The sequence below is a fragment of the Mastomys coucha genome, unplaced genomic scaffold (assembly GCF_008632895.1).
Source record: "Mastomys coucha isolate ucsf_1 unplaced genomic scaffold, UCSF_Mcou_1 pScaffold18, whole genome shotgun sequence".
Classification (NCBI taxonomy): domain Eukaryota; kingdom Metazoa; phylum Chordata; class Mammalia; order Rodentia; family Muridae; genus Mastomys; species Mastomys coucha.
Window position 1 is genome coordinate 63,145,571 of NW_022196900.1, and position 12,768 is coordinate 63,158,338.

General features: G+C 42.9%; 1 protein-coding gene across 6 annotated transcripts in view; it reads left to right on the forward strand.

Annotated features, from left to right (window-relative positions):
- The window catches only part of Dab1 (DAB adaptor protein 1), a 1,131,348-nt gene that overhangs the window by 295,203 nt on the left and 823,377 nt on the right, over nucleotides 1-12,768 (forward strand). The gene's annotated exons all lie outside the window — the stretch shown is intronic.

Below are 12,768 nucleotides of genomic sequence, written 5' to 3' on the forward strand. Positions count from 1 at the left end.
TATATATGTATATATATATATACATACATATATATATATGTATGTATATATATATACATACATACATACATATACACACATATATATATGACATTCCACATATATATGTGTGTGTATATATATATATAGTGTATGTGTATAAATATTATATATATATACACACACACATACATATATCCCCACAAATGAACACACACACACACATACACACACACACACACACACACACACACACACACACACACAAAGATACAAAGAAGGCTGGATTTGTAGTTCAATGGTAAAGTTGTTATTTAGCATGTATTAGGTCCTACCGTTAATCCACAGTAGCATATACAAGTACACATGGATGCAAATATAAGCATAGGTACATGTGAGAGCACATGTATGCCCCCACACACTTTGTGTATACATGTTCCTTTCAGTTTAAATGAAAACTCTTATGTAAATCTTGGCTGGGTGTATGTATGTATGAATGAATTAAGCCTTCACCACCAACATGTTGCTGGTCCTACACTCTGCTAAGATTTCCTTCACTAGTTTTATATGTGCTCCTACTAAAGTGGGCAACATTACCCCTTTCAGTCAGTGAGACTGAAGCTCCAAGAAATGATGAGACTCAAGTTCATTAGCCCTCACAGTGCTCAGCTCCTTTAGCAATGTCCACATTTGGCAGGCCAAAGCTGAAGGATCGTTCTCCAATAATCCACAGAGGCAGTTGGGAAGTGGCTTGTAGCTTACCTGAAGTCCTTTTATGGTATATGGGTAGTAACCTGGGAGCTAACTGACCATGAAACCCCAGTGGCAGTGACAACCTTGCCATTCAAAACTGTGCTGTGGCTCCAGGCTCCTGTCGGAAAACTCTCCCCTGACCTTTTCTTAACGCATGGCATTTTAGTGTTCTGTTGATTACAGATCACTTACACGCAGCACACAGTTGACTGTTAAATTGGAAAGTGAGAAAAAAAAACAGAAAGTGCATGCTTGCCAGAGCAGTGCATCAGAGCAGTTGTTCCCAAGGTATTCATCTCGGTGAGTCTAAACACCTATAATTAAACTAGCTTTGGAGCCATGCCTCTTGGAGAGAACAGAAGAATCAATTTTGCAGTGTGCAGATCTTGTGCTGTGAACATGCAGCTCAGCAGTGAAGATGTTCAGAGCGGACCAGATGCTGTGGCTCAAGAATGCAATTACCCACCTATCAGGGTGGATGGATGATCCCCTGATCTTGGGGACATCTGAGCTCAGGGTAGCAGAGGAAAAGAAGACAAGTGATGAATATGGTAACCTCCAGTTCTCTGTGCCTTTACCCCACCCTCATTTCCTTGTCGGGGATTTTATTTTTGTAGCATGGATGCAATGATCACCCAGTAGCTTTGCGTTAAACAGCTAATTAATGGGAACTCAAGTCAGAGCTGTCTTATTTATGAGACTCTGGAGCAGCCAGAGACACAACACTCATCTAGAAAAATAAGTTAGGATCAAGCGTATCTTCTGTATAAATATGTGAGGCTCTGCTGTCAGACATCAGTTGCAGCCAACACTGTCTGTCTACCCATGAATCACTAAAGTGACCCGGACCTTCCGTTTGAGTTGATTGTAGCTAATGTGTGCCATAAAATCTCATATGCTCAGAATGTCTTGTGAACCAAGCATGCTATCAAGATACAGTTTTAATTAACATTTGCTTTTTACATAATATACGCAATTTATTTTGGCAAGAGTTCATTGAATGTAAAATCTACATAATTAAGATACTAAACCTGCAATATTTTTTCTTTGTAGTAATTTTTTTTTCCAAATGACACAGATTCAGCAACATTTATTACCCTGCAGATAACTGCAATGGGCAATCACAAATTTGTAGCTGCTTTTTCTCAATCGCCTTTTTTTTTTTAATTGTTCCTCTAACCTCATTTTTTAGATTTAGGAGTATGAAGCTTTTGTGTAGTTGAATTTTATATTAGAAATGAAGTAGGATCTGGGTATGGCTATACATCCCTCTAATTCCAGCGCTCTGGAGGCTGAAGCAAGAGGATTGTGAATTCAAGAGTTACATAGCAAGTTTCAGCATTGGCTGAGCTATGTATCGAGACCCTAAGAACAATGAAAGTGAACTCCTGATACCTTGGAATAAAAAAACCTGTTATAAATTTACAGGTTATTTTAGAATTTTGTATTACCTTCTGAGTTTGGTTCACTAAGCATTTCAATAACATTACTGACTTACAGTCAAGTTGAAAGTGGGCACACACCTGAAGAGACCCTTCACTCTGAGTTGCCTACTGACCTTGAGTAGGAATATAATCCACCAAGGTCATATCCTCGAAGAAGCCAAAGATAAGGTTGGAGCCTGTAGCCCTCCAGTAGCTAGAATTGTTCTGTGGAAAACTCTTCACTTTATCTGCAGGGAGCCTCACTGGTGAGGTCTTCTAAACTTGAAAACACCTCTGAATCCTGGAAGTCAGACATGTTGGAGGGAGGGATGGAAACAGGCTTGGAGCCAGACACTTTCCCAGATGAAGGGCAACGCAGTAGCTGGATCCCAATTGCTTTGTTCTCCCAGATAATTCCTGTAATTGTGTCAAAAGGATAATGACTTGGCTTCAGGAATCAGAGCCATATGCTGCCACAATGCAGCCAGCCATGACCCCCCAACACCAGAGAGCTGTCAATGGTGGAAGCCCAGGGCCTGAACTGAAGCGTACTTCAGCCAGACCACTGCCCAGGAAGGGAGGAAGAACCCACCCTGCCCACAGTGCCATTTTCAAGGTCTTCCCTTCACTCTTTCCAATCTGCTTCATGTCTGGACTGCCAAGTTCTTTCCAGACAGGGCCTAGACAAGGACCTTTCCCAGGACCCTGCTGTGCTCTCTTGGAATGCTCAGTGTATAAGGCAGGGATGGGGCCTGTGTCAGTCTCCTGCTCAGATCTGCAGAAAGCTGCTAATTAGTGTCAGTAATTGCTGGAGAAGAGGGGAGCTGGCTGCTTGTTGGCTGGGGGGTGGGGAGTGGCCAGCTCTCTCCCTCCCTCTCTCCATCTCGCCAGCAATCATCAATGCCTGCTGGTCCAGCAGCTCTCTGTGGCATCCTGTCAGGGAGGTAGGCTGGCTAATGGATCAGCAAAGTGCTAGTGACCCAGGCATCAGAGGCAAGGGGTCATAGTAGAAGAGGACTCAAAGGTATACTTCTGCAGGACCGAGGTCCCAAAATGTGTCTCTAAAAGGAAAGAGAAACAGCATTTCTGAGAGTGACATTGTCAGCAGATGGGGTAGGAATGGGGCCTCTATCTTGCCAGTTTGTTTTTTCTGCTGATGCTACCCACCATAGCTAGGGCAGGGAATAGGATTCTCTTAGCCTTAGATTTTCTTACTCTATTGATGGGACTGGAAAGAGTATCTACCTTGTAGAATTGTGAGAGGTTTAAATGCACTAATACATTTACATGCACCTACCATTTAATGATGGGGTGGTCTCAGCAATGCATGATCAGATACTGTTACTCTGCAAACATCCACAGGATACTTACAAACTTGTTTAAGGTAGGACAGCATCCACTTCACCTTGCAACAATGGCCTCACAGGGGAATCAAGTGGGTGCCTGCCTGTGGAGTACGCAGGGCTCTTTCATAGCCTATTTGCTATTTAGGAGTAGAAGTGATGATAGTAAGTAAGGTATCAGACATACATAAACCAGTATCGCATATATCACGATTATAATGTGTTATATACATTCTAGCATCATAATATATGTAACCGACAGTGATTCAGGCTTGGCTACCTCAGCATCATCACAAACCCAAGGAACACAGCACACTATCCTGGGCAGCCACTGCTGGGATCTTTCCAGCTCTATGGCCATCTTAAGGGACCACAGCTACCTGCTGCTAACTAGAAGGCTGTGCAATGCATGGAAGTGGACAGTGTAGAATAAGGGTCAGTACAGAATCACTGTTCCTAAGTAGGAGGTCCTGGGTCACTGTGAACTAGGTTAAAGTAGAGTAGTACCCTAGAAACTGGCCGCTTGTGTGCTGGTAAATTTCACTGCTATTTCAACTTGACCCTGGAACAGCTTTTAATGGACTCTGATTATCCCCCATGGTCCTTTGTCCATCAGCTTTTCTTGCCTTTTATGGCATGTGAAGAAGAGGTACACTAATAGTGGTGACCAGATTCCTATGATGTATACAACCTCTCCTATCTATACTCAGTGTGGCAGCCACATGCTTACCCTGCTGAGGTCTTCACAAATAATTGCACCATGCATCTCAAAGCCCCAGTAATATGGGCCTAGACTATCCAGTAATATGGAACAGTTGTACGTTGCTTTATTTACACATGATGCAAGAATAAATTAGCATTATTGTTGTATGTACCCATGTTGGTGTTTTAACCTTCCATTTCCTGAAGATAGAGCAATTGCTTCACCTGATATTCATTTGCTTAGCAAATATGCATATGGGTATATTATAATCTTACTTTTAAATGTGTGCTGCCAGTACACACACAGCTCTTCATTTATTTATTCAACAAATAATTACTGAGAGCCAAGAGAAGCTCAGAATTACAGATTAAAAGGGGGTTGAACAGCATCCTATTGAGGGCCCGTATGTGGAGAGGAGGAGCCAATCGTCCTACAAGAGTGAGGCATGATTTCTTCTGTTCAAGTGGATTCCACTACCCCTTAATGCAGTTACTCAAATAGCAGGCTTACATTTCATCTTCTGGCCTAGCCAGATCTTAATTCTGGGGAGCAAAGTTCTCTGACCTCTGCCTGGCATTTACTTATAGTGGACAGCTACCTATAGTGGGTTTCAAGCCTATAGTCATTCAGCCTCTTGTTTATTGGCACCACAAACCTCCATCACAGAGTATGGCAAGGTAGCTATGAGCTATGTCACACTGATTGGGTTTGGATAATGGCTCTGATGTGTTCTAGCTGTGGGGTCATGTATAAGTCACTTAACATTTTCATGATTCTCTATTCTCATATAAACTAAGGATATTGAATTAAAAATTTGAAATCTATGAAATATTTAGGGAATAACCTCTTATATACAAAAGTAGTCATTGATTACTATTGGTTGTTCTGCATTCCTGAGAAAACTCTTCTATATACACCATGGTTGGTTACTGGAGCACCAGCCATCCAAGTCATATTCTGGGCAATGTGAATGTCAAAAGGAATTTTTCTTATTAAGCTGCTACATTTAAGGAAATTCTCCCAGCAATTTTGTTTACAAAACCTAATTCTTAGATATACTTATATACTTTGTAACAGATACTGGAAAATTAGATTTTATTCTAATAATTTTTTTTTTGTTTTTTCGAGACAGGGTTTCTCTGTGTAGCCTTGGCTGTCCTGGAACTCACTCTGTAGACCAGGCTGGCCTTGAACTCAGAAATCCGCCTGCCTCTGCCTCCCAAGTGCTGGGATTAAAGGCATGCACCACCACCGCCCAGCTAGATTTTATTCTAAATACTTGACACCTTATTAAGATGTTATAACTAAAGAAAAGGAGAAATGGGATGTTTTGAGCCAGTAATAGCCTCCCTTATATCCTCATGGCTCACAGAAAACACCCTCGCCCATCTGCCTCTCATTGGACTGCCCAGGAGCATGAATTCTACTAGTGAGCATAGAAGCCTGGTTTGTCTTTCCAACCATGTTCTAGAGCAGTGATTCTCAAACTTCCTAATACTGCAACCCTTTAATACAGCTCCTTGTGTTTTTGTGGCCTCTAATAACAAGATTATTTTTTGTTGCTACTTCATAATTGTAATTTTGCCACTGTTAGCAATCATAATGCAAACATCTGTGTTTTCTGATGGTCTTAGGTGACCCCTGTGAAAGGGTCATTCAACTCCTAAATGGGTTGCAACCCAGAGGTTGAGAACCATTGCGCTAGGATCTCCTCCCCTGGTTCTGACCATCTACCTCTCATCTCTCCTCCCCACATGGCTGTGACTCTCCTCTTCTTCTCAACTCTGTATCATTGAGACCCATTGGATACAGAGTTCCTCCTGCTCTCCACCCACACTCGCTGTGTGGCTGAGGACCAAACATTACTGCTGATGCCAGCATTTTCACTTCTAGCCCAGGCTTCCTCCCTCACCATTCACACTGATCAACTCTCACTTCACCCCCTTGTGTATTCTTCCTTGGGGTTTCTTTTCTCAGAACAAAGGGACACCTACAGTCTTCTTGAAGTCGGACACTTGGTAGTCAGCCTAATACCTCCATATGCTCAAATGTCTCACTCCACATGATAGTTCTTATAATCCTCACTTCTCCTGGACAGTGACACCTGAGTCCAACCCAGCAACATGCTCAACCAGGCTACAGAGCTTCTTTCCTAGGGAGTTACTCTGTCTCATAGTCCTCTGTACAGAGCTATAGATAGGCATTCTGGGTTCAAATCTTACACTTACACATATTAGCTATTATATAATGAGATAAGTTTTGTTTGCATGTCTGTAAAGGCATGTATGTATGTATGTAGTTATGTGTGCATGCAGTTATATATGCAACTATGTATATGTATGTGAATGTGGTGGGCACATGCCACAACACATGGCTGAGGATCAGAGGATAAGCTGTGGTGTCAGAGTCATTTGATATTTTTCAGTAGATATGCTTGGTTAGCCAGCCCGGGAGCATCTGAGGATTCCCTTCCTCTAACTCCCTTTTCCCTGTTGGAGCATTACAGGTACATGCTACCATGCCTGCATATTGTGGGGATTCTGGGTATTTAAACTCAGGTCTTCCCTTTGTACAGCAAGCATTTCTTAACCTCAGAGCCATATGCCCATCCCCAGACAAGCTTTGTATGATTCTTTGTCACTATTTGTCATCTGGAACAGGAGAGTAATAGTAGTACCTAGCTTGTGCAGTTATTGTGAGCATTAAATGAGCTAATATAGGAAGGCACTCGGCAATGCCTGGCATATAATAAGCACAATCAATAAATGTTGGCTATTATCATTAGCTCTTATTACTATACATTTTTCATGAAGCAGCCAGATGATCATTTAAAAACATAAATTAAATGCAATCATTCTTCTACTCAAAACTCTTCAGTGATTTTTTTCCATTTCAGTTACTATGAAATTTTAGCACCTCACCGAGGCTAGACTGTGACCTCAGCCTTGCTTCCTCCTATCTGAGCACTTTGCCAGCACCGGCTAGCTGAGATACATTAACATTCCATGCTTTTTGCTTCCTTTGGGGCTTGGCCCTAGCTCTGCCCTCTGCCTGGGATGCTGTGCCCTCTCCAGCTGTTCACAGGCTGGCTGTTCCCTCCTCCCTGCTTTTCATTAGATCCCTGTTAAATTATCTCCCTTTGTCATAGATCCACCCTGATCATGGATCTCAAGGAACACCCTTGGGCTGGCCACTCCCCCTCTCTGTTTTCCACAGCATTGACCATGCTTTTCCTTTTCTTGTTGGTTTATTACGTTAATTTATAATCTTTCTCTACCAGAAAATGTGGCATATCTGATCTCACCCTGTAAGTTATCATTCCTAGAGCCTCAACTGGGCATGTACACAGTAGGTGCTAGAAGCTAGTTGATAATAAGATGAACCACCCCTGCAGAGGAGCTATGAAGAATGAATAATGTTTTTGTATACTGAGGGAAAGACAAGGATTTGAGGCAGTAGAAACAAACAGCATTAACAAAGACATGTGGATGGGGCACTGCTGTGCTGAGCTGTCACAAGTGTGATATAGTCCTCAGACCTAGAAAGTCACCTATGGGTTACTAAGGACTACAGAACCTCTGGCCTCAGCTCAGATATGATAAGTCAGAATCTGCAATGTGTGTGTGTTTGTGTGCATGTGTATACACATATGTCTGTGAGTGTGTATGTGTGTATACATATATGTGTGTGCCCATGCAACACACGTGCATATGTTGAAGCTTGCGGTCAGTGTCTATGGTCTTTCTCTACCATGCTTCACCTTATTTTATGAGATAGGGTATCTCACTGAACCCAGCACTCAGTGATTGGCTATGTTGCTCAGCCAGCATCCCTCAAATTCTCCTGTCTCCACCTCCCAGTGTTGGGATTACAGGCGTGCATCACCACGCATGCGCTCTCTGTGGATACTGGGAATCCATACTCAGCTCCCTTTGCTTTCAGAGATAAAGAGCACTCTATCTACAGAGCCATCTCCCCAGCCTGAGAACTTGCATTTTAAGAATGCAAATTCTTGAACACAGGGGAGTTCTTTGAGAAGAACTGGAATAGTGTTTAGGGAACGAGAACTCACCAGCATGGAGATGGCAGTACACAGAGAGATGTGTGCACTGATATGTAAGTTCAGCTGTAAGTGACAGATCCCAAAACAGGAGTGCCATCTCAGGCAGGATTATTTGTAACTCTTGTAAAAATCTGAGCTAAAATGGATGTTTAGAAATAAGTGGTTAGAGGTTCAGTATAGTCCTACGTAGTCTGCAAAGGTGAAATTCCCAAGCTTGCCCTTTAATAAAGCTTTTCTGACATTTTGAGCTGCCACTTTATGGCTAGTTGAAACAATCCCTCCACCATAGTGAGCACCCACTACCTGCTAGGAGCTGGGGACATGGAGAAGAGGGAGCTACCACACATCCTTGGGAGGTCTCATCACTGGTAGGGAAGAAAAGCTAGCAATGTGGTTGCTGATCCCTCCTGGTGACTTTTCAGGCAGTGAAAGCACCAGGTGCCCAGCAAGGGTCAGGGATGAGGTCTTGGTGATGGAGGGTGGAGTGGAACCCAAGGCTCATGCTTTCTCTCAGGACACTTACTCGGAGCCACAGAAAGCTTAATGGCTGGGAAAATCTATAGCACACTGAACAACAAGGAGGAATGAGCATGTTAGGAGCTAGCAGAGCCAAGAAGCCACAGTTTGCAACCTGATCAAACCTATTATACTAACTGATCAGGCAAGAATTATCAGTGGGAAGAGAATATTCATATGGTCTCACATATAGTCTCAAATAATGCTGATTTCTAATTGGCTGAACAACAATGTAGACGTCTATCAGACATCGACTGATAATGTAATATCCCTCATTACAGGGCTAAATGGAATGGTACAACTTAAGTTGAGGGTCATTCTACAAAACAACTAGAATCCACTGTTCAGAAATGACAGTGTGGTGGCGGGAAGACTGAGAACCAGGTTCATATCACTCGATGAAAAGAAATGACAGCTAAACACCATTCTTTGCTGGATTGACTCCTGTCTGGAAAAGAGAAGTACACATCACAATATTGGGACAGTTAAGGATACCTGAATGTGTACTTTGCACTGGGTAATAGTTCTCCAGTATACTGAATGGGATCATGGTATTATAACTAGCCGAGAAAATGCTCTTATTCTTAGAATTGACATGCTAAAGAATGTAAGTGTTAAAAATAATGGTATTGCTAACCGAATCTCAAATGGATTCAGGGTACAGGTAGAGAGGATAAGAGATGAGGTGGGTGTGGCCACTGTTAACAGCTGGTGAAGCTAAGCAAGGGACACTCAGGTGTTCTTTGTCCTGTAATTGCAGCCTTTCTGTAGATTTCCTTTTCTATGGAATCACAAGGATGATTTACCATTTCCGAAGACTGATAATTCTGTAGACCAAGTGAGTTCAGGGGACACTGTGGCTTCCCAAACTCACATCAGTTGGGTTTTAGCTAAAGGAGACCCATTGCTTATACACCAGGAAGGGGGTGGGGATTGAGCTTGGCAGAGGAGATGGCAGAACAGCACAGATTCAGCCTCTGGGGAGAAAGCTGGCATCTGTTTTCTTGATGGAGAGTGGAGAGTCTGCACTCACTTCCACACCAGAAGCATAAAGTCTAAACTCCTAGGAGGGTCTGGGGAGGAGGAGTGAGGTTGGGGGGAATGCTGGAATTTTATTGGCAAGGGCAAGGGCTGTTATTACTGTGGAGAAGTGAGGTAGAGAAGTGGTGGAATTATAATTATGAAGACTTGAGAAGAGTGGGTTTCAAAGAACATTTTTAGTCACAGATGGCTGAAGAGAAATGCAGAGAACAGGCCCCAGCACCTCATCTTCCTATCTGATTGCAGGGAGGGGGGAGCTTGCTAATGAACACATTGATTTCTCAGCTCCCTAGAACAATAGCAAATGCTTTTTGCAGTTATTAATTGGAATCCCACAGCAGGTGTGGGGGAGGGGAGGCACTGCTGATTTGGAGTTTTTCTTTAGGGATTAAGTGAATAGAAAGAGCAAGGGAGAAGGTCATGTAAGCAGGATGCTGGGAAGACTTGACACCCAACTCCTAGCCTGGCTTACAGACAGATTAACCTTTCTCTTCAGACCCTTACTTCCTCACTTATAAGAATTAGAATAACAGTTCTCACTGTGAATAACAAAAGAGTGAGCCGAGGTAGTTAATATATGGGAAATACTTTATATGCTTTTGAGTCATAGACCATTTTTCTTCAAGAAAAAAAATTAAAGAAACATTTTGAAGCGCCTACTCTGTACTGGGAGAGAACAATCTTGCAACGAACAGAAAAACATGGTTCTTGCCTCCCTAGAACTGGGCATGGGCATTGACAATGCAGAATTAAATGTTTGAGAGATTTAAGGGCTGGAAAGATGCCACTTGCCTTGAAAGCATGAGGACCTGAGTTCAGAGTCACAGGACTCATGAAAGTCTGTGTAGCAGTGCACATCTGTAAACCTGGAGCTGGGGAGGGGCTGGGTCTCAGGGATTTACCGCTCAGATAGCTTCTACTGCATGCTGCAGAATCACCAAGAGACTGTGTCTCAATAAATGAGAGTGCGGAGCAGTAGAGGAAGAAACCTGATGTCAATCTCTGCATCTGCACACATTCACAAGCATACAGTGTGCATATGTACACATGCACAAATTTATTTCAAATTTGAAAAATCAGGAAAACAGTGCTCTGATGGGGACTGGCTGCTATGGAAAACACAGAACAGGATCAACTTGGGACATCAGGAAGGGCCACTGGAAGGAAGGAGTTTCATCAAGGAAACCCGTCAAAGCAACAACACTCCCCCAGATATCTGCAGATTGAACCTGGTTGGCCCGAAGGGCAGAGGTCTAGAAACTTGTGTAGTCTGGGTTGAGTTTTTCCCATGGAGCAGTGGCAAGCCTGTGTCCTGTAAATAATCCCTGAAGTTTCACTAAGCCAAAGCTCAGCTTGACCTGGCTCAGTTCTGATGGCTCTTGGCCTCTGCTGGGCAGGCTCATGTGGTAGAAACTACTCAGTGTCCTGGAACAGGTTTCCTCATTCTCGGGGGGCTGAAATTCCAATAATAAGGTTTAAGTTTTCCCGAATTGGACAGGTAGTTTCAACCTCCTCCCAATACATGAACAGCAGGGTGCTGATCATATTCCTGGATCCATCTGGTATCCCTCAATGTGTCCATTTCTCCCAGCCATACATACTTCTCCACGGGAGGTTGTCTGTCCCACAAGCACAGTACCTGCCAGAAGAATTCTGCTATGAATGTATCGCATTGCACTGGCAGCATTTGTCCCAGTCCTATCCCAACATAGTTGGAGTGGGACTTTTTCAAGCTGGTGGACCCGTGGGCCAGCATATGATAGACAGAAAGACTGTAAGTTTGCATTCAGTTCACATTGGCCCATGTTTTCTGTTCAGTCAAGAAGAGAAAAGCTTAGGGCTAGGCTTAAAGAATTCAGAGCAAATATTCCTCCAGTTTAGAGGAGTAGGTTCATGAGACAAATGCATTGTGCAAGGGTTAACATAAGAGTGATATAAAACTAAATGTGGTGTATCTATTTTGCCTGTCATCCCAGTGCTTGGGAAGCTGAGAAAGAAGGAATGACAACTGTAGGAGGCCAACCTGGGCTACATCGTTCCAAGTCTGTCTGGCATACAGAGTGTCTCCACAAACTAACAATGACAAAAAGATGAAGTAACATAAACATTCAGCCTTGGGTTCTGGGGTTCTGCCCCTCCACTCCTTCTGCCTCTTTGTTCTTCACTCTTTGGTGACCTTATCCAAGCCAGAGATTCAGAGCATTTCAGGGAGTCTATGAAGTCTGTCCTCCTCTTGTGGCAGCGGAGGTGTCCTCTGTGAAATCTAGGTAGGAAGCAGAGGGGGATGGGATGAATCCTGTAACACCTGTGATGTCTTCAACTGCTTGGCCATTATCTGGTCAGACACTAATTCTGTATCAGGCTGTATAATGAATATTATACTTCTTTGTGTTCTGGAGAGATAGATTCTGAAAAGGTACACAATAAGGGAATTTTCCAAAGGCCTCCAAATCTAATGGTGGATTAGATCACTGGCTTCATTTTGTCCCCAGGATCCAAAGTAGTTTCCATACTGTTGGTTTAGAATACAAACTTCACACATAGGTGAAACTGAGAAACCACTCCTATTTCATGAGAATCTTTAAAATCACATATTCTCTATTTAAGACTTCACAAAGGAAGAAAGGCATAAGATTCACACATTTGCAGGAAACTGCTGGTGTCTGAATAGCTCCCAGAAGCAGGGAGAGCTGACTAAAACGCAGATGAAATTTCCACATGTGAAAGAATACATCTATTGGTCACATGGATGAATAACACCATTAAGAAGATCCTGTCCAGCTGTTGTGGTTTTTGTTTGTTCTGTTTTGTTTTTTAAGCTGTATTCTTATTTCTAGGCTCTGGAATAAATTGATACCTATCTTCTGTGCACCCACCACAATACTATCTTATCCCTAAAGGACAAGGAAAAGTGAAACTTTGAATTCATATCTCATTAAAGGACAC